Source organism: Physeter macrocephalus, chromosome 4 (genome assembly GCF_002837175.3).
Source record: "Physeter macrocephalus isolate SW-GA chromosome 4, ASM283717v5, whole genome shotgun sequence".
NCBI classification, from domain to species: Eukaryota; Metazoa; Chordata; class Mammalia; order Artiodactyla; family Physeteridae; genus Physeter; species Physeter macrocephalus.
In genome coordinates, this window is record NC_041217.1 from 27748319 (window position 1) to 27772735 (window position 24417).

General features: G+C 43.0%; 1 protein-coding gene and 1 long non-coding RNA gene across 8 annotated transcripts in view; both read left to right on the forward strand.

Moving 5' to 3' along the window:
• LOC114486131 (uncharacterized) overlaps positions 1 to 8348 on the forward strand; it is a 16489-nt gene extending 8141 nt beyond the window's left edge. The window contains exons 3-4 of one of the 3 annotated variants that reach the window (XR_003679382.1): positions 2105 to 2203; positions 7448 to 8348. This is a non-coding gene — a long non-coding RNA (uncharacterized lncRNA). Of the gene's footprint in view, positions 1 to 2104; positions 5243 to 7447 lie in introns of those variants that run through there. The other 2 variants (XR_008617041.1, XR_008617042.1) reach the window with 2 other exon arrangements.
• A 1228-nt stretch (positions 8349 to 9576) lies between these two features.
• Positions 9577 to 24417, forward strand: part of C4H1orf21 (chromosome 4 C1orf21 homolog) — a 233112-nt gene continuing 218271 nt past the window's right edge. For 2 of the 5 annotated variants that reach the window (XM_028488429.2, XM_028488430.2), the window contains exon 1: positions 11421 to 11713. The gene's annotated coding sequence lies outside the window, so the exon portion shown is untranslated. Of the gene's footprint in view, positions 10591 to 11420; positions 11714 to 24417 lie in introns of those variants that run through there. The other 3 variants (XM_028488425.2, XM_028488428.2, XM_024133781.3) reach the window with 3 other exon arrangements.

Consider the following 24417-nt stretch of genomic DNA (forward strand, 5'->3'; position numbering starts at 1 on the left):
GCCCTGGTCCGGGAGGATCCCACATGCCGCGGAGCGGCTGGGCCCCTGAGCCATGGCCGCTGAGCCTGCGCGTCCGGAGCCTGGGCTCCGCATCGGGAGAGGCCACAACAGTGAGAGGCCCACATACCGCAAAAAAAAAAAAGAGCAATCTCAAAACGTATTAATTATAGTATAAATGCTGAATGAGTTTGCAGTGAGCAGAATGGGGGTTTGAACTAAAAATCTTAAAGGTCATTTTCAGTCCCAATAGCTACACTTCTTTAATTGTTCTTAGGGAAAGATTCTTAAAGAAGTAGACTCTGTTTTCAATACCCTTTTTCTCTAACTATAAAAGTAAAATGTGCTCTTTGAAAAATGAAGAAATATATTTTAAAATCAATCACCCCAAATTCTACCACAGAAATCATTAACATTTTAATATTTTTCAGAGCATATGTGTATATCTTTTAACTTTTTTATGATCTTCCTAACATATAATTTGATATCTTTTTTATAGTATAATGTATCAAACATTTCCCCATATCATTAAAAACTCCTTAGCACAGTATGTATATTAGCATACATCTCTGAATATTTCCTTATGATAAATTCCTAGAAGGCTAGTAATTGCTAAGGCAAAGGGAATGCAACTTCTAATTCTTTTGAAATATATTGATAAATTATTTTATCAGCGGCATATAAGGGTACCTGTTTCCCTAAACCTTCCTTAACTCTAAAGACAGTATTTTTTAAAAAAACTCTTGCCAGTTAGGGAGAAAATGGCATCATATTTTTAATTTATTTCCTTTAAACACTAGTAATATTTAACTTTTTATTTATTTTATTAGTAATTTATAGTTCATCTTTGGTGAATTATTTCTTCACATCCTTGACCAGTTTTCTATCAAATTTGTGTATTTTTATTATTGGTTTACAGGACTCTTTACGTATTAATGACCTAACCATTTATCTATCAAATATATCACAAATATTACCCATGTGTCATTTACTTTTTAATTTTGTTTATGATGTTTTTCTCACGTACAATTGTTTCATGCATTCAAAACTAGTGATCTTTTCATTTATGATTTCTGCTTAGATAAGCCTTGCCTATTTCAAGATTATATAAAATTTTACCTATGATTTATTTATTTTTCTACTGAAAAGAATATAAAAGTGGCTTTACTTTTCACATTTAAAAATGTCAGCCATCTGGGATTTATTTTTATATATTTCTCAAGGTAGGAATCTAATTTTGTCATTTTGCAAATTGTTACCAGTTTGTTCCAACACTATTTATAGCATAATCTAGCCTTTCCCATTTATTTGAACTTTCATCTTTATTACACACAAGGATAGTATTTTTAAATGTTTTGTGGTTTTTAAAAATCTCCTTTTGATTCATTTCCAGTTTTACTGCACTACCATCAAAGAATGGGGCCTATACATTTCTCTACTTTGGGAAATATACCAGCCTTTCTCTTTTGCTGACCACAGTGGATCTCAGCCACTGTGAACTGCTGTGTGGTGTTTTGCAAAGTAAATTGCTACTACTCATAACATATTTAAATTTGTGACTGGTGTACATATGAATTAGAGTCTATTTGATATATCATCAATAATAATATCATTCTCATTCACTGGCATTACAATTGTTTTTTCCTCAGTTTTACTGACATATATAACATTGTATAAGTTTAAGGTGCAGAGTGTAATGACTTGACTTACATATACTGTGAAATGATTTCCTCAATAAATTTAGTTAACATCCATCATCTCACATAGATACCAAAAAAAAAGAAAGGAAAGAAAAGAAAAAAAATTTTTTCCTTGTGATGAGAACTCCTAGGAGGCATGACAATTCTTTACAGTGGGGCAGACATGTAGGAGCAGTATGGAACCCCATCAGTTGTGGGTTCCCGCTGTGGCTCCTTACGCTGGTGTCCACGAGGCCTACTCATTATAGGGTTCCTGTTCTTGAATTTCCAGAAGGACTCTGCTTCCTATGATGCTTTCTAAAGTCTTACAGTAATTCTTCCTAGTCCCTCCAACTCAAGCTAGTATGATTAAGCTTCTATTCCTTACAATGAACAAAGCCTAACTAAAACACCACCACTTTCTTCAGCACAGGAAGAAGGGACCAGTTTATATCAATCAGAGCAGTAGCCTGAGAAGGTGGACATGAAACTCAAGCATGGATCTCTACGGAAGGCAGGCAGCCCTGGTGAGTGGGAGCCTTCTACTGAGTGGTGGAGTTTGCCCGTTGTGGGGTAGCCCACCATTGCCTGGGCTAGGCTCTCTCTCCAGAATCGCCCTTACCACCTGGACCTGAGCACTACTGCAGTGAGATCTGACTCTGCACTTGGCTGTTTGGTACACTTCCGGGAGGTTTGTAGGGATGATTCACTACTCCCTGGCAAGTCTAGCTCCAGCCTCTCTGCATGGGTGACAGTGAGATTCCATCACAAACTCCTTCTTCTAGTTCCTTGGGTCTTGCTTTTGCATTTAGCAGATTGAGGGTTGCCTTTATTTTCTTTCAAAGGGGCCTCACTTCATTTAAAGAAAGTATCTAACAAATATTTTTTAGATTTTTCTCGATTGTGGTAGCATCTTAATTGATTTTCTCAGATAGTTACAGATTTCCTCCTACTTTTAAAAATTCCTTTGAAGGAGCAGGAAGGAGTTAAGCCCTTGTGCTCAATTATTATCATGAGTTGAAAATTACATTTTCCAGTTTAATTCTTTTTTTCTCTCACTTAAAACCAAAAAGTTTTAATTTTTACATAATACCTCCTTATTGAATCTGCCCAACTAATCAAGGGGAAAATGCAATGAAAGCAAATCACCTGGTAGAAATATCAGGCTATCTTTAAGAGCTGTAAAGTATTATTTAACATGTAATTTGGATACTCTCAGAATAATAGGCACTGTATTCTTTGGGGTGTTTTGCTCTATTCTTTTCTCCATACTTTCTTTGTTCTCTCTCCTCTCTCCATAGTCAGTTCATATTAGGATACCTAGTGGGTGATATTAGGAATAAATAACTCATTCATTAAACACAATTTGAGCCCCACCATTTACAAAGCTTTCAGCAAAAGGTTATAGGAAATGTAAAGGGTAACCAGATGCTGGCTATAGCAATTGCCATCATAAAGTTATAAGCAAGCTTCAAGAGAAGAGCACATGAAAAGATGTTCAACATGATTAGTCATTAGGGAAATGCAAATCAAGCCTACAATGAGGTACAACTTCACACCCACTAGGACAGCTAGAACAAAAAAGGCAGGCAATAACAAGTGTCTGTGAAGATGTGGAGAAATTGGAACCCTCCTATTCTTTGAGATGGTGAAAATGTTCCAGAATTACGGAGTGGTGATGGTTGCCCAGTCATGTCAATATACTGAAGACGACTGACTTGTACAATTTGCAAGACACGTATTTGACATGTATTAGTCAGAACTGGTTAAGTACTATAACAAATAAACCAAATCTCAAAGGCCTTTAAAATAACCCTAAAACTTCAATAGGAAGTGGGGGAGGAAGAGCTCAATTCTGACAAGGGGGACTTTGGAAAGCTTCTCAGAACGAATGAGTTCTAAGCCATACCACAGAGAACAAGTGATAATACAGTAGCCATTTACTAATAGCTAAGTGTGCCAAACACCAGGCCTTTATTTCTAATTCTCTGTATACATAGTATGGTCACTCTGGTGCAGATGAAGAACCTGAGGCTCAGTGGTCAAGATGTCTTCCCCACATGACAGAGCTGGTGAGTGGCAGAGAATACTGGAATCAGCTGAGAGGCCAGCTCTTGATATGTGTAGGGGTTTGAGTAGTCTACACAGAGGGACATGTGCAAGGGCACAGGGGTAGAAAACAGCAGAATATGGATGGGAAACAGCAAATCAGCTGGGTAGCTGGGCCATCATCCATCCAGTTAGCGATTGGAACTGAGAATCAGCCTGGAAAGGTAAGCAGAGGCCAAATTATGGAAGGTTTGGTGTCGTGATGGAGAAGTTTAGAATTCATTCTGGACCATCAAAGAGCTGGAGGTGGGGCTTCCCTGGTGGCGCAGTGGTTGCGCGTCCGCCTGCCGATGCAGGGGAACCGGGTTCGCGCCCCGGTCCGGGAGGATCCCACGTGCCGCGGAGCGGCTGGGCCCGTGAGCCATGGCCGCTGAGCCTGCGCGTCCGGAGCCTGTGCTCCGCAACGGGAGAGGCCGCAGCAGAGGGAGGCCCGCGTACCACAAAAAAAAAAAAAAAAAAAAAAAAAAGAAAAAGAGCTGGAGGCATGTAAGCTAAATGGATCTGTGCCTTAGAGAAGGGGCTCTGACAGCAACAAGGATGGTGTTCAACCAGAGAGTCTGAAGCCAAGGTGACTGACTTAAGAGTCCAGCAGAGAGGGACTGAGGCTTGGACTGGGGTTGCAGAACTAAGCAAGGAGGACAGGAGGAAAAGAATAAAGCCACCATTTCAAACTGGTGAAAGCATTTTAAATGTTCATGCTAATGCTTACCTTACATCGACACTGAGCATTCTGAATAAGGCACAGCTGTTCATCGACAGAGTTATTTTGGACCAAGGACTGATTTAATTAAACTGAGGGCTGAAGCATAGAAATGTCATCATGTCTCAAGCCTTCTAGCCACCTTTGCGCTGTAATCGCCTACCTCTGTCAATAGTCTTCTGGCTAGAAGAACCCACAGGAAGCTTCTGATTAGCCAGCAGTGTCACGGTCTGACAAGGTTATGCCTTTTTTCTTGTTCTGGCCCCTCGCAAGTGATAAAGACCACTCTGGAGAAGACGGAAAGTGTACTGAGGCTACCTATCATCCAGCAGATTCCAGAAGATAAAATTGTTCTTTTCTGTGCCCAGTGGCCACCGTCAATGTGGTTGGTGTAGTCTAAGTACCAGGTCTAAGAGCAAACCCCAGCTCTGTCATTTATTACTTGGGGTAAGCTTGGTGTTGGCCGTATTACTTAACCTTGCTGTTCCTCAGATCTCGCCTCTAGAAAATGGAGATATTCCTAATAACAATTCCTTTATAGCATTGCAGGGAGGCTTAAATCAGTTAAAACATGTGGGGGAGATTAGAAAACTGCTTGATATACACTAACACCCAAAAACCACTTGAAACCCTTGTTTTGGAATTTTTCAGTTCCTTCCTTTCCTTTAAGAATATGATCTGAAAGAGTAGGTTGTTTATATCTCAATGAGAGCAATATTTTCCATTAACTTGTAAAAACTTTAATTCTCCAATTATATCTCAACTGAAAATAAAAAAGAAACTAACACTTTGTAACAGAAAAATAAAATAAAATAAAAACTTTAATTCTCAATAATTGAATCTGAAATCAGTCCGTAACATCAGAACCAGTATAGCTTTTGAACTGCAGTGTAATGAGAGGTAATGACTTATTAGCTATTTTAGGGGTTCTTGCTTAGTTATGGTGAAGGAAGCTGCAACTTTTTATGTTTACCTCCTCAATATTGTTTCAGTTTCTGAAAGGGAGTAGGGGAAGGAGAGGGGCTTTTCAAAGAGGTAAAGTTGAGATGGAGATGAAAAATTTTTTTTTGTTTGTTTCTGTTTTTACTCTCTTTTTCACACACACACCCACACGTAGGCACACACACGCACACAATTTCCTTTTCTACTTTAGCCACATTCCTTTGGTTATATCACAGTTGCTGAAGTTTCTGGATGTCAATATTTCCTTTCCATTGTCACTAAGAGGAGCCCACATAGTGACTTAATAAGTGAATAGCAACCCTTACTCCTAAGGCTGTATAGAGTTCCCACTGTCTGGCTCGAGTGCTATAGGAACATCAATGTCTTCAGTTCTAACAGAGCTTACAGTTGATTGGAGAGACAAGACCAACACGTGAAATAACAATACTATTAGCGCACATAAGCTGGAAGCAAGATAGGACTCTAGCAGATATCAGTAAGAACCAATGACTTCAGCGTCTGGAGATTCATCTGTTAACACCCACAGTGGTGGAGCTGTTGTGTGACCCGGGAAAATGGGCTCCAAGCTGGAAAGCGAACTTCCGCTATCTGGAGAAGGCCATGAAACAAGGAGAGGAAGCAGACAGCCTGGGGGAGGCGGGGTGCGAGGGTGGGGGGGGGGGCTTGGCCGACCCCTCCCAGGTACCGGGAGTTCCCCTCCCTCTACTTCATTCTTCTCTTTGACCTGTGGCTGAATCTCACTCCTTGGTTATGGATTCCTAACACTTCTTGCTCCAGGTGACTATGTTCCATGTTTTCATCTTCTATCTACTCCAATTTTGAAAATGAAATAAAGAAAATACATACCCTAAGGAGAAACCAGAGGAAGAAAAAAAAAAACAGATGTAAGAATCATAATTTTCCTATCTAGAAAAGCAGGTTACTCAGAGTACCTCACACACAGTTGAGAGACCAGTTAGAACCATTAGCCAGTTGTTAACACTGACCTTAAACTCCCTGCTCTGACGTAGCCCCAACCATTCAGAAGGAGCTGGTGTGGTGTCACTAGAATGAACCATTATAAAAAAAAATACAAAAACAACACTCAATCCACAACTGCTTACTGGGTCCATTACCTGGGTAATGTGCATTGTGGTACCCCCAAAGATTTAAACATTTAAACACACACACACACACACACACACACACACACACACACACACAACTATCTAGTCTCACATCAATAGCTACTGATCTTGATGCCACCATAAAGATATGGAAGGACCCCAGTCGTATAAGGCTGTAAAATTTCAGCAAGTGACGGAAACTATGGATTTTCCAAAGGTTCAGAAATTCAGAGGCTGGGGTTCTTCAGCCACTGTAGGAGTTAGACTGAGGTATAAGAGTGGGAGAGGTTGAAGAGAAAACATATTTCTAACAGTTAAGAATGTGGGCTCTGGCATTTGACTGGTGAAAATCAACCTTGGCCTTGTGCTAATTACTTCACCCCTCTGTGCTTCCATTTCCACATCTGCATGGGAATGATGATAATATTCCTATCTCTCTGATTGCTTTGCCGGGAAGATGAAGTGAGTTAGCTCATGTACATTATGAATTACATAATACCATGCTTACCACACAGCAGACAATCAGTGTTAGCTGTTATTGCATGGAGCAAGTACAAAGAAAGCACATTTCAGAGTAGTACTTATTTTAGGATCACTTGTTTCTGAATAATCCTGCCAAAGCTACTTTTGACTTGATTATTCAGAAAAATTAACCAGATTGGAAGCTTTTTAAAAATAAATCACATAAATTGAATTCATTTAAATTCATATGAGAAATTATAGGAAGCAGCAGTGTATAGATTTTACTATTTTATTCAATCAACCTGTACTTTCATTGGTTTCTTTTTTACAGTCAATGGTAAAGGGACCCTATATGTCTTAGTCAGTTTGGGCTGCTAAAACAAAATACCACAGGCTGGGTAACTTAAACAAGATATATCTACTTCTCACAGTTCTGGAGGCTGGAAGTCTGAGATCAAAGTGCCAGCATGGTCAAGTTCTTGGTAAGGACCCTTTTCCCGGTTTGCTTGTGTTCTGGGTGGGGAGAGGTGGAGTGGAGGAGAGCTCTCTGGGTTCTTCTAAGAGCACTAATCTCACCATGAGGCCCCCCGCTCCCCACCATGACCTCATCTCCCAAAGGCCTACCTCCTCCTAATACCATCAGCATTGGGGATTAAGGCTCCGACATATGAATTTGGGGATACAAACATTCAATCCATAACGCTGTACTTAAAAGAAACATAAGAAACAAAAATTTCAAATTTATGTGTTATAAATGTTCTATAGTGCCAAATATTTATAAGTTAAAGCTTTAGAAATAAAAGAAAATCAGTTATGAAAGAAGTGTCTTTGAAGGTTAAAACTTAACTTTTCTGGGCAAAAGAGATTTTTTTTTTTTTGAAAATTGTATTTAGAGTGTTTGAAGATACATAAGCACAGAGGGGTGAAGTAATTAGCACAGTCTAATATAAATGTATAGTAGATTTAGATTGTGCTGACCAAACAGATGTGCAGGCAACTCTTGCTGTGTGGTTTAGGGCAGGGGCCCCCAAGCCCCGGTCCGTGGACTGGTACGGATCCTCAGCCTGTTAGGAACTGGGCCGCACAGCAGGAGGTGAGTGGCTGGCAAGGCTTCATCTGCGGCTCCGCATCGCTCCCCATCGCTTGCCTTACTGCCCGAACCCCCCCAGAAAAATTGTCTTCCACAAAACCAGTCCCTGGTACCAGAAAGGTTGAGGACCACTGGTTTAGGGTACATACCTAAGCCTCTCCAGCACCTCAGAGGCCCATCCTGTCTGCCCCTCCCCTCCCCCTGTACCCTTCCTACCCTCCCTTCTGCAGTCCTTACCCAAATCCCCATGGCCCAACTGCCCCTGCTGTGGCTACGTGCAAGAGAATGTGTGTGCAGGGGACTTCCCTGGCCGTCCAGTGGTTAAGACTCCAAGCTTCCACTGCAGGGTTCAATCCCTGGTCTCAGAACTAAGATCCTGCATGCCCCCTGGCAAGGCCAAAAAAACAAAAAAAACAAAAAAAGGAAGAAAATGTGTGTGTGTCGTGGTTGTGGTGGTGATGGGAATCTCCACTCCCATGTCCTCCACATTTGGGGGAGAAAGGAAAGGTGCCCCAGGGATCCCAGGTAAATGAGGAATGAATGTTCACATTAAAAAAAAAATGTTTATCAGAGCAGTTAATTTCTACAGAAATGCCAGCACCAAACAGGGTTTACTGAGAGGCAAAAAGGGCTTAAGTTCCACGACACCTTATTCACATGAGCCTTTCCCAGGGGGCTTTTGCACTTTTAGCTTCCTTAGCTGGAAAGTGGCTCCCCAAATTGTAAGTGATTCAAACCCTACAAAACCTGGATTGTTTCTGGTCAGCACTATAGGTTAATTATGGGATTCCTCTCACGGACTTTTGTGACTATCCTGAGAACCTTAACTACCACATAAAGTGTTGCTTCTAAGGGGTAGTTTCCAGTGAGAATTAACACAACATACCACCTGTTCTCAGCCCTGGGAAGATGTCTGGTCCCTAAACTAGGTTCTTAACAAACGTTTGCTGATTGAATAATAATGAAATAAATGAAGGGAAAATGGATTTACTTGAAGCACTTACTGAGTACTGCTCTCTGGAGGGTAGGAATATGGTGATTTTTATTTCCTTCATACCTGGCTGAGTTTCTGAAATTTTTCCACAGTGACCATGTATTATTTTGAATAATTAAAAACTTGCTTTAGAAGTTCATAGTATGGATTTTGTAAACTTATACATGTATGGAGTGCTTGCTCTGTGGCCTTCTGTTACTTCTGAGGCTATCAATTCAGAGGAGACCTACATTGCCTTGCTCTCAAGAAATCTATGGTGCCAGTCACTGTTCTGAGCCCTGAAGAGATAGATTACAACACAGGTCAACATTTATAGAGCTTGGTCTATTCACGTGGTAGTGAGGGAAGGAGAGAAGTGGGGAAAGAGAAAAACCTGGTTATCCTCAAGCATCCTTTTATATAGAATTATATGTAAATAAACACACACACACACATCTTAGTTATATACTTCTTTCATCTTACCACAGGAGAAGTTTTTAGGAGTGGCCTAAAAACCCCAGAGAAATGTTGACTACATTTGTATAAACCCAGCAGATGGATTTTCACTCCCAACTTTAAGAAGGAATGCAAAGAGAGAAAAAAAAAAAGTCTACCAAATTACCAAATCCGGGATTAAACTATATATTTGAAAGAACAGCCCACATTTATTGAGTTCTTACCATGTGTCAGGCATTACGCAATGTTTTTTATATGCATTGCCACCTCATTTTATTTTCCTTTTATTTTGACAACATGCCTATGAGATAGGAAATAGTATCACCAACCCCATTTTACAGATGAGGGAAGGAAGGCTGAAAGAAATAAAACAAGTCACCTAAGGTAACAGATGGTGGCTGGCAGTGCCTGACTGGAATCCTAATTAGCCTACCAGCCCTTCTAAACCACTCCTCTTCAGGAGGCCAGATTACAAAGAATTCTGGTTCCAAAGAGAAAAATAAACTAGAATATGGATAATTTAAAAAACGGAATACAAAGCAGTTTCAAAAACAATGTGATACCAGCCATTCAAATTAAAAAAGTAAAAACACTGGAAAACCATTTTCTTTTTTCTCAAAAAGGCCAACATTCTAGACATTATGGGTGGGTTAACTCATTTCATTAAATTATGAATTTGCTTTTCAGTTAAGTGTCTCATCACTGTCACAGCTCCGATGTGTCCTTTCCTGTTTTCCAACTTCATCTCGGCCCAAAGTAAGAAATGATTCGGTTTGCGTGTAATCCACGGGACCCAGGGAGGATCTTCTGCCCCTTTTGTTTTCTTGGGTGTCCTCACTCTGGAGGCCTGGCATTCCTCACGTGTCTAGGGCAATGCAGGAGCAGCGAAGCGCGGGGAAGCCACACAAAAGACATCCAACCACTATCAATGTTGAAAGATCAATTCAGGGCGCACACGAAACACCCAGTATGACCAGGAAAAGAAGAAAAAATACCTTCTCCCAGAGAGTGAGAAACTGGTTGACCTCTTGTGAGTGTCCACAAAAACTGAGCAGGTAAAATGGTGGGCGGCGATCTTTGTGGATCCCCAATCATCCCAAACGCGCCTTGCAGGCTCGGCCTCGGCCCTTTAGTCCCAAGAGGCCGGAGGGGCAAAGAGGGGGCGCAGGGCGCGAAGTCTCAGGCGGTGTCTCCTTCCCCTCCCCAGTGCAGCTTCTGCCCAGTGGCCGACGCTTCATTCATCTTGCAGGCGCCGCGGCTCCAGGGCAGGGTAGCGGGGCAGGGGCCGGGGCCGCTGGGCAACGCCCGCCGGTCCAGCGAAGGGAGGGGCCGCGAGGCGCGGCGAGGATGCCCGGCCTTCCGTCCCTCTGCTTCCAGCAGGCGCAGCCCAGCGGCTGGGCCCAAGGGCTGGCTTGGGTTTCCCGCAGAGCTGGGCCGCCCCGGCCCCCGAGCGGCCCCGCGGCTCCCACGCCACCGCCCGGGTGTCAGGCCCAGGACGCAGCTTTCGCGTCGGGGTCTCCCTTCCCTCTGGCCGGCCGGCGCGGGGTGCGCGCCCGCGAGCGTGCGCGCGCACACACACACGCCCGTCCTCACCCTCCTTCCCTCTCTGCAGCCCTGGCAGCCCCGCTCTCCTGGTCCCTTTCTCCGGGGTGCGCGGCACCCTCGCGGCCTCCGCAGGCCGTTCCCAGGGGCGAGGCTGCGTCCTGGACGCGCGCAGGAGCCGGGCGCAGGGAGGGGCCGGCGGTGTGGGAGTGTCTGGCTGCCCCCGCCCCTCGAGTGAGTGACTGGGCGAGGAGGTCCCCTCCCTCCTTCCCCCTCCCTTTTTCCAGGTCCCCTCCCTCTCTCGCTCGCTCCCCACCAGCTCCGGCTTGCTCCCTGCCCACGCCCGGGGGGACGTTCCCTGCCGCGGCCGCCGCTTCTTTCACACTTTAGTTGGGAGCCGCGCGCCGCGCTCAGTTACTGGAGAGCTGGCCGCGCGCCGCCGCCTCCCGCACGCACGCACGCGGGCCGGGCTTCGGGGGTTTCGGCTCTTACTCCCGGCGTCTGGGAGGAGGGGGAGACCCGGACTCACTGTGGGGAGGAGGAGGAAGAGGAGGAGAAGGGAGGAAGAAAACAAGCGAGGAGGATCCGGGCGGGGGGCGGGAGGCTTACCACCTTCAGCCCCCCCGAGCGCCCAAGGTAAGCGTGAGCCCACGCCGACCTGGGGCGGGGGGAGTTGGCGGCGCAGCCCGCCCGGGTTCCGCTCCGGGCGCGCCCGGGTGGGCTGGGAGGGAGGCCTGCGGGGTGCCTGCCGCGCGGTTGGGATGGGAGCCGCGGTCGTGGCGCTGCTGGCGCGCGCGGCCCGGGCCGGGGCTGCTGCTGCTGCCGCTGCCGCCACCGCAGCTGCCGCCGCCGCCGCCGCCGCCGCCGCTGCAGTTGCGGGGCTGGCGGGGAGGGAAGCTGGGGTGGGGGGGGGGAGCTGCTGGGGGCGTCTGCTGGCCGGGGCGGAGGGGTTGGGATGCGGTTGGGGCTGCTGACGACTTTCGTCACATTGAGGCCTGGGTGGGTGGGATTCGACCCCCCTCCCTTCCCATCCGCACTCCCCGCCGCCCTCAGCCTTTCCTGCTCCTCTCGAGCTTTGCCTGTAGCCGCCGTACTTTGCAAGCCAGAGCTTGAAAGAAAAAGCAAAATTCAGAATCCTTTGCTAAATCTCCGAGTCTCTTCTCCCGCTCCGACTGATCGATGTGTTTGTGTGGGTGCCGTGATCCCCGGGATTTCTGAAGTTTTGACCTTTTTGGGGTGACTCGTCTCGATGCAGCGATTTGCCCGCCTCGATGTATTTATTATTCGTGCCCATGCGAGGCAGCCAGAGGGTGCCTGGTTATTGTACTGGGGAAAGATTTCACTCCCTTCTGCAGGCAGTTCGCGAAGTGCGGCCGCCGCAGCTGCCTCTGGTCTGCTGCCTGACGTCCTTCGCCGGTCTTCCACCCTGCCCCCCACCCCCTCCTCGGAGGGATTTTTTTTTTTTTTTTCCACTTACTGTTTGTGTGAGAGAAGCCCCTGGGCTTAGAGCCTTTCATCTCCCATTCATCCCTCTTCTAAAGCTCTGAATTGTCTCAGGCACGATGGTAAAAATTGGGGTGGCTTTCTCTGCTCCAAGAGTTGCACGGTCAAGGATAAAAATATATACACATAAGCACGCATTAATCCTGGGAGGTGACAAACACAGTTTGCGACAGAAGTGCTTGTTTTCCAGTAGGAAGTTGACGACCTATGTATGAGGTATCTCCCATCGCATGTGGGGTAGGAAATTGTTTTAAAATAGATAGTTGCTTATTTTGTGCCGTGGCTGGAAGACAGCCCTAAGTTCAGCGATTGGAGCAAGTCTGGAAGTGATACACCCTGGTCACCCAGAACTTCACTAAAGACGCATATAATCTGACAAAGACTTTGGGAGGGGGACTGACACCATAAATTCCATGTAATGGTTTTTTTTTTGTTTTTTTTTTTTTTTGTTTTTTTTTTTTAAGGAAACAGTTGGGCAGTTTGGGGAAGTGACACGTTCATTACACAGACGGATCTTATGAACACTTTTTTACTTCATGGGCTGGGCTCACCTTCTACCTAATGGAATAACCTTTCAGTTGGTAGAATTGGGAGGTACCAGGGTAGAAAAAAATTATGGGTAGAGTGGGCCTGGGCTACTCTGGCTTTCTTGGGGGGAGAAGGTGATGTTTCTGAAGGGTCTTTAAGTTCAAGATGCTCAGTCTGGGGGTTTCCTCCCCTTTTTCATACCTTCTAGAGCTGGATTGTAGGATCAGTAGAACATGTTCTGTGTTGGCTGTTTGGAAATGCCATTGATCAGGCATGGAAATTAATTTAGACTTAATTATCTATTTTTCTTTTGCTGCTTATAAAGTAGTAAGTGCTGGTGATAGGCCAGCTGAGTGTATTTATCTCTGCATTAAACCAGTGCTGGGACTAGCACTTCACGGATCAGAAATGCAGCCTTGAAATGTAACCTCCCTTAGTGTTTCCTGCTGTGCAGACTGGGTTCAGAGAACAGCTCCGGAGGGCTACTCGGAAAAGCGACAAAGACAAGCGGACTCAGCACTTGGCTGTGAAGGAGTGGGGTGCTTCTGTTGTCAAGCTTATCTCCATTCGGGCATTTTTCCCAAGAAAAACTGGCCTTGGTTGGTAGGGAGGAAAAGTTCATCCCAGAAGGATCCTGAGGTTCTAGCTTCCCTTTTCAGCTGACTCAGTTTCAGTGGTTGAGAGAGCTGATAATTTTGTTTTATTGGCTAGTAATTTACCCTTTACCCTCTCACCCCTGATCTCACTTTATCATCTAGCATGGATTTCTGGGAATTAATAGGCCACAGTCCAAAGTGATTTGAGCTTCTTGAAGAATCACAGGGTATACATCAAAAGCTTCTTCATTAATTGGCACTATTTGCTGTGACTGATGCAGAAACTCTACCCAGGAGGAAGGTGGTGTGTCCCATTGTGAATATCATTTCCAGGTTGATGGTGCCTCAGCACTGTGTTGGATTTTTGACCAGGCAAGACTTGACTGTCACATCCTGAGTGGCTTGCTCCAGGCTCCTTGTGGCCCCTTTCTTCTAGGTATTTTCTGTCAGGGAATGAGATGCCCCAGGTTGGAGAGAAAGAATCATGGCACCACCCATTAGAAAAGGAGAGGGCAGGAGATTATTCACAGAGGGTCTTAAGTGTGATAAGTATCACCAGCTTTACGTGAACTTATCGATAGAATTTGGAACCCTGTGAGGCACAAGCAAGTGCATTTTTGGCCATCTTATGGTCCTTCTTTGGAATTTTAGAAGCCTTGGAGCTTGGGAGAAGTAAAAGCTGTGATTACTTAGGCTCTCATTAAAACATGAAAGGCAGATTGCAATAGATCAATATAAAATACTTAGAAAACTGAGAAGACAGGGATAGGGCCTGCGTGCAGGGAGAATTGTACAGTGAAACCGTATTTTAAAATTGGTGACAGTTGTGACTTTAAGAGGTCATAAATCAAGAGCTTATCTAAAGTGACATGTAAATTATATACATACATATTTTTAAAGTAGGCAGTTATTTTGCTTGACTCCCTCAGTTCTGAAGTTTAACTTTACAAGTTACAGTTGCAACAAGAAACAACTTGACATGCTGTGGTTATGCAATCAGGACAAGAGTGGTTGCATGTAAACTGGGCTAGGATGAATGTGGAAATGAACACACAGCAGTGTCCGCAGTCACCAGGTATTAAGAAGTCCCTTTTTTTTTTTTCTTTTTAATTCATTGTGTTTCTGGAAAATGCGTTTCCTAGGTTGTAGGGTAGTCACATAATGTCAAGACTGCTTTCTCTCTATACTTGTGAGAGGAGATGCAGCTGCCCCAATCTGAATGGAAACTGAGAAGATTAACTAACCGAACTAGGTAGTTAGAGGCAGACTGTTTTGCTCATCTCTGCAACCCCCATGGCGGCTTGTACACTACCTTGCACTTGGAATCACTCAATGAGTGATTGAATTGAATGGAATTCACCTAATTAGTTAAGATCTGTAATGTGTCAAAAACCTCCGTGGAAATGCATTAGATGCGATTTCCATTTTAATAAATCAGTAGGATAGTTTATCAAGAGCTCCATATTATGCCTCAGGTAGGGTTTTTTTTTTTTTTTTTTTTTTTGTGGTACGCGGGCCTCTCACTGTTGTGGCCTCTCCCGTTGCGGAGCACAGGCTCCGGACGCGCAGGCTCAGCGGCCGTGGCTCACGGGCCCAGACGCTCCGCGGCATGTGGGATCTTCCCGGACCAGGGCACGAACCCGTGTCCCCTGCATCGGCAGGCGGACTCTCAACCACTGCGCCACCAGGGAAGCCCTCAGGTAGGGTTTTTAAATGTTGAGAAGTATTGGACAGGAAAGTAAACATACCAAGCATAATGTCTTCTCAAATAGGAATTTCTAGTTAGGGTCATCTTGATTATATATATAATATATATATTATATATATATAATATATATATTATATATATATAATATCCGTATTTGACAAATATTTCTTCACTCCTCATTGTGACTGTGGTGTTTCTTTTTTTGTCCGAGGCATTCAGTGAATAACAATGCTTCATATTTATAGGGTGCTTTATGGTTTTCAAAGTTCTTTCATGTACCCTTGTCTTACTTGGCATTGTACTGCAGCCATAGCACTCAGGGTTTTCCATGCTGGGATCTCTCCCAGAAGACGCCTGCATCAGGGAGTCGGGGAGAGGTCCTGGGGAAGCTCACAGGTAGCCCCACCTCTTGGTTTACTGGATTTTCTCAAGGGAGCCGTAATTGGTATTCACTGCCGGTCCCTCTAAAATAACTTAAAACAAGCAAAGTTGAGACTTGTCTCATGCAGCGAGCACACTCAGCCTGCCAGCATTCATTCTGTGGCTCTGCCCCTACATCTGTTCGCTCTCCTTGGGCTGCCTTTTTACCTTGCTCCTTTGCCAAATGTCCCTTTCATCTACCTGTCCTTTCTGAAGTGTTTCCATGTTTTTCTGTCCCACAGATTTTCATCCATAGGCTCTCCTGCTTCTTCTCCCACCACCTTACTTCTGCCTGCAAGACTTGGGTTGTGTGTTTCTGAATGACCTTTTCCAGTACTTGAACCGCATCTCCAGGCCCACTTTCCCTCTGACTCCTCCCACGTCTCTGCTCAAGTGTAGACTTTCTGCTTCCAGCCACTTCTCCTTTCCACCCTCAGGGCCCCTCTGCCTTGTCCTGCTTTGCCCCCTACACCTCCCTTATTCCTTCCACCCACTTCTCTCCATCAAGCCCTCAGATCTTCCAGCACATGCCTGCCTCTGCCTGTTTCACAGGCTCACGCCATCTCAGCAGATGTGTTTACAGCATTCATGAGTTGAAGTCCGCATACATGCTTTGTACCTTTAGAAGAATGGAGTTAGAACACCCCCAAGTTTGGGGATCTTTCTGCTTTTGTTTCCACTTTTGATTACACAATATTTTTGACTTTTAAAGGCTCTTAAGCCCTTTAATCATAGCTGAAGCACTTTGCTTCTTCACTTCACTTAGCTATTACAGCCTATGTTGGATAATAGATAAAGGAATATCTAGGTGACTATTGTTATTTTTAAAGATTGGACAACATATCTTGAGAAGCATTTCAGAGATTTTCATAATGGCACCATTGAAAGGCTTTCCTGTACACCCAAATCTACTTACTAATCACAGAAGTAGAATGGTTTGTTTAATTTCATCCTCAATACCTTATTTTTTTCTCCTTTAGTTAAATAAATGTTGGTTAAATGAATGTTGGTTAAATAAACATTGCTGTAACTTGAACCAAATTTTTTCTCATTTGTTGTGGTTTTTACTCCTCTCCATGAAAATTTTATAAGCTCACTAGACACATTTCTACCAAGCAAGGATTCTTTAGCGAAGACCTAACATTGTTGCTTTCCCTTATACATTTATAACCTATGTTGGCCCTACCAGTAGGGTCAGTGGGAGAAAGAGGACTACTACTGGAAAAACACAGCCTATTGACTCATTGCATACGAACTTAGATTTAGATTGGTCTTTTTACAAAACTGTACTTCAAAAGTAGATCCAGCACTAGTTACGCAATATCCTGAGTGCTCCAGGGCTTTTGGAAGAAGGTGCTTTAAAGGAAAGCAGGGACAATTGTTTTTAAGTAAGAATTCCCTTTCTTTGATGGATCTGTGTTTTATTTGAGTGCAGTGGTTATTGCAGTAGTTTCAGTTTATTGTTACACCATATATTTGGACATTTTCTACCTTACTTGGCGACTTATGTTTTTCCCTGCCTGAGCAGGGTAAAGAAGGAGAATGAGAGGTTGGTGGTCTTTGCTGGAGTGTGAGGACATTTTTCATACCCATCATCACAGATGCTGGTGGAGGAGGTGACGCCCACTCAACAATCCAATAGATGCAGTATGTATCATCACAGGCACACCTAAAAGCTTCTCCCTGAACCCCACAGTTGACAAGGAGATCTACACATGTCGTTTACAGTGCAGGGGAGCCCCTATATCAACACTACAGTTTCTTTCAGGAGACGATTGAAAGGCCAGATGTAGAGTAAGGAGAAGCTGCAGGCTTAGGCTGAGGTTTGCAGAGAACTTTTCAAAGACACAGATAATTAATACATGCCAAGGGGTGACTTCAGCAGTTCTATCTGAAAGTTCTGCCAAAGGCAATTTTCCGAAGATAATTTTGTAACAGTTCTTACAATTAAAAGGTTATAAAGGAATAAGCTACATATATCTAATTCTGTGTCTCAGGCAGATACTATTACTATTTTGTGGAAGGAGGTGAGAATCCAGGAACCTCTTTGAGTTGTTTAATATCTACTGAAAATTCAGATGTTCTGGTTTCTATGCCAGGAGTCCATGACAGTCTAGGTACACCTCCCCAAACAAACGTTCTGCTTACCCTTGGTGGCCGTCCGAACACCCACCCCCACCCGGCCTTGAGCTTTCCTCCCTCGGTGGCTTCTCTTGGGGTCCAAGCCATTTCTCGAGTCTCAGTTCAAATCCCTTCTCCTTCAGGGAGCGTCTTCTCTGACCATCAGAGTGGTTTCTCCCTTGGCTTCCAAGGACTCCTGCAACACTTATTTGTTGTTTATTTCATTATTAGTTTTGGTCTTCATTTATGTTTATTTGTCGCCCCACTGAATTATCAGCTCTTCTATTGTGCCCACTGGGCCTTAATAGTATAACATGCTGAATAAGTAGCTGTTGGTTGATTGACAGCTGGTCATTGGTCTGAGGCTTAGAATTTTTCTTTGTGAAGACCTTGCTCCCATTTAAAACTCTTTAACCAAAGGAGGAAGTGGAGTTTCTCAGGGATGAGAAAAGATAATGGGAATTGTTGAATTCCTTTGTTGCCCAAGGTTAAAGCATCTAATCTCTCTTACTCTCTTAGATAATATATTAAACAAACATTTACTTTTGTTGATGATACTTTGTGTCATCTCTGTGCCTGGCACTGGAGAGATGCTGGAGATACAGATAAGAAGGCCTGGCCCTGACTTTGTGGACTTCTCAGACAAGTGTGGGAATTGGCAAGCACATGGTATGTCGTAAAGAGTCAAGGTGCTTTGGAAGTTGAGGGGAGAAAGCAGCCAACTCTGTCTAGAGGTAGGCTGACCCGGCACCCTGTCTCCCTGGGACAGTCCCGGTCTGTGGCCATTGTTCAACATAGTTACTAATGCACCCCCTTTGCCCTCAAAAGTCTCCCAGTTTGGACAATGAATTATACGATTCCCCAACATAAAGAAGTCATAGAAGGCTTCACAGAGAAGGAGGTATTCTGGATGACATTCGGAAGCTGCACAAGGGTCCCCTAGGGTATTGCTGACATTTCCAAAAATATTGGGGGACCAACATTGGTTTGCTGTTTTTCCTCATTTTACTATGGATTCATAGACTAATTCACAGACTGGCATTTGTGGATAAAGGGATTTGGGGGCAGATGGAAGATGAAGTAGGGCATTCCAGCAGAGGACACACAGTGATGTGGAGAAACGTGGATGTGGGTCATTGTGGCTGGAGCTTCTGCATCTTGCAGCACGATGCAGGATAAGACTGATCAACTATGCAAGGCTTCACAGTACATAGTTTGGACTCATTGCCCAAAATAAGATGCATTGAGAGATTATAAACAAGGGAGAGACATAATTTGCATGATAGATGGTTCCTTTGTGAGTGTGGGTAAAAGACTGGAGGGGAACAGAGTGTCCCCAGGACACCTACCACACAATTGGGGCCCAGCACATATTTGTTGAATGAATGAATGAGAGAGAGTTTTTGAATCTGTGGTAGTTGAAGCTACATGGTTTTGTGTGAGATTGCCCAGGGAAAGTAAATATTAGAGAAGAAAAACACTGAACCGTGAGTTCCAGGGAACACCAACTTTTATGGGCTGTGGATGGAAAGGATAGTGAAGGAGACTGAAAAGTGCAGGCTCCTCACTGAGGCAAGAGAACCAGGCAGGTGGTGTCAGGAAGAGAGGATGCATCAAGAATTGGTGTGTGCTTAGAATTGTCACATGAAGAAGTAAAATAGCATTGAAGAGTTTTTCTCAGAATTTGTAATTCTATTATTAAATGGAAGTGGAAGTATTTACCTTACGGGAGATAACAAGATATAGGTACTTAGTGTTATTATTATATTCATGCTGCATGCAAAGTTTGAAGTTTTATCACTTTGTTAGTTTTATATGTCAGGATTCTGAGGTTTGCCTTACATAATTTATGCCAGTACCTGGTGTAGTAAAAATCTGAGGCCATGTTTTGGGAGGATGATGAAATAGCACAGTGTTTAATCATTGTGAATTTATGATTGTGCATAGTGATTTATAAAGGGGTTAAAACACTTGAGTGTTTACATTCCACCAGATGAGGAGCCATCCACAGGCAGGACACATTGAGTGACAACATTGTGACAAAGGATGGCTAGTTGCAGAAGCCATGCTGAGTAGCAATGTCATTAAAGGTTTGTGGTAGAAATAGAGACTCTTGTTGCAGAGTGAATTGTTACTTGTCCTCAGTCTCCACTGAGAGACCCTGGATGGAGATGGGGGCAGCATCATAAATGTATTGGAAAGAGGGTGGGCTTTGGATTCAGCAAATTGTATCCCTTTTCCACCACCTCCTAACTCTAGCTTCGTGATCTTGAATATCAGTGGTAATAATTGACAATAGTAACAATAAAAGCGAACATGTATTGAGTGCTTACTCTGTACCCAGGTGCTATGCTAAGTACCTTACATGCATTGTCTTTAATGCTTGCGACAACCTTATGAAGAACCTACGACTGTTACCTCTACTTTATGGATAAAGAACCGAGGCTCAGGGTCTCCGGGACCTTGACTAATAAGATCTTGTAGCCAGCAAGTGGTAGTGCTGAGACTGGAATCCAGGCCTTCTGACTCTAAAGTCAGGCTTTTAATGATCAACTCCTGGGCAGTTCTCTTTGCGCTATTCCCCGTGTCCTTCCCAGCACACAACACATTCCTTTCCCCTCACCTACTGCTTCCCTTTGAAGCAGATCACAGACACTATGTCATCTTGTCTGTGTATACTAGATTATATTTCTAAATGATAGCAGCTTTTTTTCCTTTTAACATAACCACAATATCATTATCATTCCTAAAAACTTTTAACAATAATTTCTTTATATCAAGTATCCAGTCAGTAATCACATTTTCCTGGTGGGCCCAAACATTTTTTTAATGATTAATTTGTTTCACACTTGAGAGATGCATCCGTCTTTCTTTTTTTTTTTATGTTATTTTTATTTATTTTTATGTTTTTATTGTTTTGGCTGCGTTGGGTCTTCATTGCTCTGTGGGCTTTCTGTAGTTGCGGTGAGCAGGGGGCTATTCTTCATCGCGGTGCGCGGGCTTCTCATTGCAGTGGCTTCTCTTGTTGTGGAGCACGGGCTCTAGGTGCGTGGGCTTCTGTAGTTGCGCTGTGTGGGCTCGGTAATTGTGGCTTGCGGGCTTAGTTGCTCTGCAGCAGGTGGGGTCTTCCCGGACCAGGGCTCGAACCCGTGTCCCCTGCATTGGCAGGTGGATTCTTAACCACCGCGCCACCAGGAAAGTCCCCGTCTTTCCTTATAGGCTTCCTTTCTCTATTTTTCCCTCATCTTTTTCTCCCCTAGCAGTTTATTTGTTAAAGAAACAGGGATTTAATCTATAGGATTCCCTGCATTCTGTAGTTTGCCGATTGCATCTTCTTTCTTAGTGCTCTTCACTATATTCTTCAGTTTCCAATATTTCCTGTAGTTTGATCTGGACTGGAAGCTTGATCAGGTAGTTTGGCAAGAGTGCCTCATAGAAAGTGTTCTGTACTTCCTCTTAAATCAATCACATCAGGAGGTCTTCTTGTTTCTTTATTTGTGAGGTTAAGACTAATTGGTGGATTTAGGTGTTGTCAGCCTGACCTTTCCATTATAAAGCTTCCCCAGGCCCTTCAAAAACCACTTTGGCCATTGCTTAGATGTATTATGTCAGAAACCGTTGAAAAATGATGATATTCTATCATCCCTTCTGCATTTGTTAGCTGGAATTTTTCTATTAAGAAGAAATTTACCACATCAATTACTTGGTTACCTCGGGATATAGGAAAATTAATGCTCAGTTTTGTTCCCTGTTTTAAATAATGTTCAGAATTATGAGTTGACTTTCTAACATCTTCCAAAGAAGACCAATGAGGTTTTTTTAAAAGTATCATTATGAGCTCATGGATTTTAACACAATTCATGTGTTTATAGTCCTTTGAAGTTATTTCTTTTGAAGTTCAAATTATCTTTGGCCTGTAGGAGACTCTTTAAATTGGCTTCTGAATCATTTTGACATGACTCTCGTGGTCTTTGAGGACGTCTTTACTTTGTGGTACAACAAGGTATTTCAGGCTGATCTAGTACTTTTCCTGTCCCAGATCTTTCTCCCGTCGCGGAGCACAGGCTCCGGACGCGCAGGCTCAGCGGCCATGGCTCACGGGCCCAGCCGCTCCGCGGCATGTGGGATCTTCCCGGACCCGGGCACGAACCCGCGTCCCCTGCATCGGCAGGCGGACTCTCAACCACTGCGCCACCAGGGAAGCCCCCAGATCTTTTTATTGGTAAATGGTATTTAGATACCACAATACGGGTGTTAGTAGTTTTCATTGCCTCTGGGCTGGTCATTGTTCCTAGGTCTGTTCAAGTGGACAAAGTTAGAAAAATATATAAGTATGTATATCTAGCTACTGAGATATGGATATATACATATGTTTGTATATGGATATGTTTTTGTATGTACGTGGTGTATGACATGTATATATACATAGGTGCATATTGTTTCTATTTAATGAAAGCAAACATATCTCTATTTTTTCCTTTTAGAAAAAAGATTGCATACTATAGTTACGCACTTTGCCTTTTGCACTTAATGGTATTTTTCAGAGATCATTCTGAAGCCATATATGAACATTTCTTAGTGCCTTTTACAACTTCAGAGACTCCACTGTGTAAATAAACCAAACTTTGTTCATTTGGATATATAGTTATTTTCAGTCTTTTGCTCTTACATTGTATTGGGAATGATTTGTTTTTGGTGGTGGGGTTTTATTTGCAAATCAGACATAAAGCCTGAACAGAAACATTATTTTTCCTTAGCTCAATGGACAGCTGAATGAACAGTGCTGCAGTGAATAGCCTTGTGAATATTTATGTACGTATTCTTGCCAGTTTATCTTTAGATAGATCCCTAGAAGTGGGATTGCTGGGTCAAAGGATGAATAGATTTGCAGTTTTGTTCAATATTGCCGAAGTCCCTTCTGTGGGTGCTACACAATTTTGCATTCCCACCAGAGGTAATGAGAGTGCCTTCTTACCCCACAGTCTTACCAGTAGACATGTTGTAAAAACCTTTGGGTCATTGCCATTTAAATGATACATTTGCATTTCTTTTATTATGAGTTAGCTTGAGTTCCTTTTCGTATGTTTTGGGGCCACTTGCATTTCTTTTTCTGTGAACTGTCTCTTCATATTTTTTGCCGATTTTTATAGGATTTTAGGTCTTTTTTTTCCCCCTTTATTTTATGAAGCTTTTTATGTATTAGGAATATTATATGCTAGGGATATTATCCCTAACATTTGACAATTTTTCCCCAGTTTATCATTTGTCTTTTTCCTCTGATTATGGTTTTTTCAGTGTAAATTTTTTTTCCTTGATTTAGTCAGTTATATCAGTCTTTTTCTTTATTGCCTCTTGGATTTGAATCAGGATGTGGAAAAACTTTTCTTCTAGATTGTAGAGCAGCACTATCCAATAAAAACATAATAGGAACCACATATGTAAATTTTTAACAGCCACAATAAAAAAAAGTAGAAAGAGATGAAATTAATAACATTTTATTTAACCCAATATATCAAAAATATTGTTATTTCAACAAGTAATCAGCATTTTTAATTACTAATGAGATATTTTACATTTTTTTCATGCTAAATTTTTGAGAACCGATGTGTATTTTATACTTAGCACATCTCAATGTGGTCACTAAATTTTTCGTTGTACATACCTAATCTGTATTTAGACTATAAAATTTACAGTTGAAAAAGTAAATTCACATAACCAAGTTGTTCTAAGTTTTCTAATAACTGAGTTGAGTGTCAGTTTTTAAATTTCAATTTAAATTACTTAAAATAAATTAAAACTTCAAATTCAGTCCCTAGCCACATTTCAGGTACTTGGTAGCCAGGTATGGATAATGGCTACCATTTTAATGACAGCACAGTTATAGGATAGTCACCCGTATTTTCTTTTAGCACTCGTGTGGTTTTATCAATTAACATTTAAATCTGTGACCATTGGAATTTATTTTGCTGTATGGTCTGGGGAATGGATCCAATTTTCTCTCTTTTTTTTTTTAACATGGCTATTTGGAAATCACAAACCACTTACTTATTAAAAAGTTCATCTTTTCCCCACTGATTTGGGATGTGCCCCTATCCTATAGTTAATTGCTATAAGTAATTAATTAGCTATATTTCTGCATTTTCTATTATCTTCTGTTGGTTTGTCACTTCATGTTCTGGTACCCTACAGTTTTAATCATAGAGGCAGTATAAATATGTTTTAACATTAAAACCGTATTGAGATACCGTTTCATACCTAGTAGATTGGTAAATGTCAACATCAAGCATTGGGCAAGAATGTGGAGCAAAGGGAATATACATACAATGGTGATGACAGTATAAATTGGTATGTGATTTTTTTTTTTTTTTTTTTTTTTTTTTTTGTGGTATGCGGGCCTCCCTCTGTTGTGGCCTCTCCCGTTGCGGAGCACAGGCTCCGGACGCGCAGGCTCAGCGGCCACGGCT